The sequence below is a fragment of the Cariama cristata genome, unplaced genomic scaffold, assembly GCF_000690535.1.
Source record: "Cariama cristata isolate BGI_N322 unplaced genomic scaffold, ASM69053v1 scaffold14039, whole genome shotgun sequence".
NCBI classification, from domain to species: Eukaryota; Metazoa; Chordata; class Aves; order Cariamiformes; family Cariamidae; genus Cariama; species Cariama cristata.
The window spans coordinates 31327-36321 of record NW_009635361.1 but is presented as its reverse complement, the minus strand read 5'-3'; the positions used below and the strand labels follow the sequence as shown (position 1 = coordinate 36321).

Sequence of the window (4995 nt, the reverse complement as noted above, 5' to 3'; positions counted from 1 at the left end):
TCCTTTCTGGTGATTTTTTTTTTTTGGCAGAAGTATCTTTAGAAGGCAAAGAAGAGATGGTAAGAGCTGCTTTGAACAGTAGCTGAGGATGTTCTTCAAGTACAATAAAAGAACTGGAGAGGAACAATTAAGCATAAAGCAAAAATGACATCTGAATGAAGAAGCTCCATTTCAAATCCTTGGGTACATCAAGCAGTAGTGAAAGAGAAGGAAAACTGCTTCATCAGATCACCCTCAACATACAGTCACTGTTGTTTTAATTCTTAACTGTAAGTGTAAAAAGCTTAAGGCATACTTAATGTAAAGACACATAAGGGTATGTATTGATGACAGGAGAACTACTTCAGAATAATGGCATAGATGAAAAGCACAGTACACAATTTCAACTAATCTCTTGGGCTTTTTTACTCTCAATTTTTAGGTTTATTTTGTTCTAGAAGCAGTCAATAAATTGCAGAAATCTATTGTTTACAAAATTACACTCCTCTCTGTGCCATGGTGTGCTCTCACACAACCAAAGGCTTCTTGTGATCAGAGCCAGGAATGAGAGACACCCAGTGGACAAGAAAAGGCCATGTAATGAGCAATTGAAAAGGTCAGGGCATACTGAAAATATAAAAAGACTTCCTTTAGACTTAAGACAAATTTGATTAACTCTCATATCCTCTGCCTTTCCCTGGAGGAACTCCTTCACTAAAGCTTTGTTTGCAGAAGTCTCCTTTATCACACCGCTTTCCGCTGGGATAGACCAAGGGGCTCTTGGTTTCATGATTATTAAGCACTTACCCAGCATGTGCTGACATCTGGCATTTGGAATATTTATCTAAGTATATATGTTGGCCCCAAAACCACAGTATATGGCAAAAAAATACTAGAACATCAAGATTTATACAAGGAAATTTGTTTCTTCCAGCCAGGAAAAAAAAAAAAAAAAAAAAAGAAATAGAGTTTAGTTAGCTTACAGGGCTCTGTTTTGCTTTTGGTACTATGTTTTGGGCAGCCTTGCTTTTGTTTGCATGGAGAATTTATTTCAGCATCCATACATGTCTGCAGAGAGCAAGAACTATGAAAAAATGCACTATTAAATTAATTATCAGGAAAAAAACACAACCAACCAAACCAGTAACTTCTGGGGCCATACGTGATCATGCTGAAGCACGTCCATGGCCCAGCTGCCACTCACAGACCACCAGTATACCCACACCCCACAGCCTACCCCACTTGCCAGTTTGCATTTAGAAAACGCAGCAAGCCAAGGTGGGGGTATTTCTATCTCGGCAGAAGAGGAACTCCTTCAACTAGATGGGCCCAACCCCATGGAAAGTCAGTCTCTAGAGCATGCACTGGCCTTGACCCACCAGAGAAGCAGGACAAGAGCAGAACAGCGGGTTGGTAAAGTCACAACAAGCCACGCGAGGCAGTGCCACAGTGCCACGCTCTTTCTTTGTCCATGTGTCACATCTTACTGCGAGAGCTACAGTTGGGTCAGTCTGGGAGGTGGACCACAAACGGATGCCTCACAGTGGCAGCCAAATGAAGAATAATTTTCAGGCTACTTGCCGAGAAAAAATGACCTCCTTTCCTTTCCCAGGAGGGCAGGGAGGGTAGGGAGAACCACACAAAGAACCCCAAGAAATTAGGCCAATTTACAAATTTGTCCAGATGCCTCCAGCAGTTGGCACGAACAGTGAGAACTAATTCTTTATTTTTCCCCCTTTCTGCTACCACCATCTCAAATTTTCCTCAGCTGATTTGGGTGCCAGGCAGGAGCAATACCTCACAGCTCTCTTCAGAAGATGAAGAGCTGCATGTTTTGTCTCCTTCTTCTAAAGCCTCTGTCATCTCCCATGGCAGAAAGGAGCACAGCAAAGAGTTCAGTCATTTACTGCACTTACATACTGCACTCCTAGTACCCGCACATTGCTTCTTGTTAGTCTCTCTTTCACAAGATCAGCCACTTAAAGGGCTCCTTTAGGTTACAATCCTCTGTTCTACTGACCTGCAGTCATCCCACTTTTGGAGCCACAGCATAATAGGGATGCCCCTTGCACACAAATCTCTAAAGTAAACTCCTTTCTGTGTGGAGAACCAGTATCCTTTGGATTGCCATCCAAAGCCACGAATCCCACGAGCCACATGATCACCGAGCAACATGGGCTCAGTTATGGCATTAGAGAGAAACAGTACTCATCAGCCTGTCATATAATAAACCCAGTAGCTGATTGCTACCAAAGCTCAAATAGCACTAACAAATCCAAGACCTAACTCCGTGGTTACATCTGCGAGGTGCTTAGAAGCCAGCAACACAATTATTTCAGGACAGTTTAAAACTGTAACATGGAGTCAGGCTAATTTGTCATTGACTCCCAGAGTCTGACACTTCACAGAACACTTTGTGGCCAGAATCATTTTGGTAGAAATTTGCTGGATTTTACTTTTATTATTCATCTCCGTAATTCAGAAGTTAACTACATAACATAGACATTTATGTGCCTGCTATACCTGAACACCTCATCTCATGAAAACTAGGACGTTTCCATATTAGACACAGAGAAGGGTCCGTGTCCCAGTCATTTTTGTCTTTTTCCCAGCCGTTACACCAAGTCTTAATAGCTAAACAAAAGCACACTGGGAGGGGCAGATTGAGAAAGCAAGGAGAAAATGATCACAACAAAACAGGTTAGTTACGTGCACTATTTGGAAGACTACTTGTAACATTTTCCATAGGTTGTTGGGGGTTGTGTGTTTGGTTGGTTGATTTTGACTTTTTTGTTTTTAAATAGTTTTGTGCTTTCAGGGACCGAATGTTTAAGAAGTTATAGTTTATCTCCCAGCTATCCCTAAGCAACTGTCACTGGCCACAGAAAAATCTGACTCTTGTTCTTGCAGTTCCAAACATGACCAAAGTTAACATATATTAAAACAATCTTTGCAACATAGCTCCTTTTGGAGCAGAGAGGAGTCTGAATTGTTGTTCTTTCTTTCAGGCTGTCAGGTGTTTGAATGATCAAAAAGCAAAGTTGCCTGCTTACCTACTACGGCAAGAGCACACATGGCCAGGAAAGCATATTTTCAAAAGAAGCTCAAAGGAGGATTTTAACAATAATCTAAAACAAATCTTAATGTAGATATTTAAATGTAAAAGAGCTACTAATATTCCAGCATATAGAAAAGCTTTATACACTGATCTTCTACATTTTATGTATTAATTTAATAATCAAAAAAGAACATGCTCTGTGAATCTATGCCAGCTAGCAGAAAAACCTAATTAAATTTCTCTATCAAGTTTTTCAAATTTAAGCTAGTTATGCAAATCAGGTGCTGAACTAGCTTTGCAGAGCATGCCTTTTTATTTTTAATTAACATCTGTGAAAACAAATAGAAAGACTGTTTTGTTCACAAGTATCATCAGAAAACTGCTGTTAAATAAATTACTTTTGAGGTTTCAACGCATACAGCCTCTGAAGCGATTTACTACAGAAGCTTGCAGCTAAATTTGCTCTATATTCATTTCAAATGTAGCATACTTCTTTTTCGAAAGGATTCTGAGATTATAAAAAGTTACTTAAATGAAAGACTTAAATAATTACATTAAAAATCAGAATACAGAGGTTCTCAGCAATTTTTTCTTTAAGTCTAGGATAATTAAAAAAACCCAACAACAAACAAAGCAAGTTTGTCACAGACAGTACACAAACAACAGAAGGAAAACTAAACAGCCTATACTTTTTTCCTTTAAGCCTCTTTAAATGAATAAAACTGATTCTCCTGAAATATGCAATGTAATTTGCATTAAACCTTTCCACAAGCATTGGACTCTGCAACAACACAAAGTAAATCTACAGGATCACTTTATTTTCCTGATGACTTTGAACAGGAGCTTAAAAGTTAAAAAAAAAAAAAAAAGAAAAAGAAAGAGAACTCCATTAGCACTGTAGCCAAAAGGATTATGTGCACGGCTGTACTCTGGCTAAAGTTATCATACCAGAAAGAAATTCCTTTAATGCTACATGGGAGGCTGTTCACAGCTCAGCTCCCAAAACACTGACTCTCCCCTCCCGGGTCAAAGCCAAAGCAGCAGCACTGCCACAGCCTTGTGTTACAGCTGTGCTCCTGAAGCCTTGTTTCTCAAAAAGCCACCAGGCTCCTGACCACAAAACATAAAATAGGTCTGGTTTTAAACCCCAGCATTCACCAGGTGAACAAGTGAACTTCGTTTGATTCCCCTTTCTCCTTTCTCTCAATAAAAGTTGCTTCCTTCTACATCTGCCCTCTGCAACATTCCTCCATTAAACACGCGTCCTTTTATAGCAGTTGCTGGAACATGCCATAGCTCTGACTAGCTGAAAGTAATCTTTGAAGAGTTACATTAAGTTTCCATTCCCACTAACTCCCTCTGGTTATTGGGGTGAGGGGAAGCTGGAACAACCCTTTACAAGTCTCAATCAATAAACCAGAACTTACCTTTTCTTTTTCTCCATGTCTTCTATTACAAATTGGGTTTTTTTATATAGTTTTTTTTTTTTTTAAAGTCTGCCTGCTAGAAGTGTTGGTTGTTCGCTCCTAGCCACCGCCTCCTCCGCAGGGATGGGAGCGAGCAGCGGCAGCACAGGTGAACACCGGGACGCAGAGCAAAGGTCGGCCCTGCGGCACCCGGGCTCCGGTTTCAGGATCAACCGCCAAGCTGAGGGCATCGGGAGGACGGATACACAGTCCTTGTCAGGGACAGCGGGCTGCACACCTCCTCAGCCAAACGCCTCGCAATCCCCCCACTCTGGACATGGGGATTGAGGGCACCCTCAGTAAATTTGCAGATGACATCAAGTTGGGTGGGAGTGTTGATCTGCTGGAGGGGAGGAAGGCTCTACAGGGGGACCTCAACAGGCTGGAGCAATGGGATGAGGCCAATTGTATGAGGTGCAACAAGGTTCAGTGCTGGGTCCTGCACTTGGGTCACAACAACCCCATGCAAAGCTACAGGCTTGGGGGCGGGGG

The 4995-nt window shown here is 41.4% G+C and overlaps 1 protein-coding gene across 1 annotated transcript in view; it reads right to left on the bottom strand.

Moving 5' to 3' along the window:
* LOC104167301 overlaps positions 1–4995 on the bottom strand; it is a gene marked incomplete at both ends in the record, with an annotated part of 51037 nt that overhangs the window by 17669 nt on the left and 28373 nt on the right.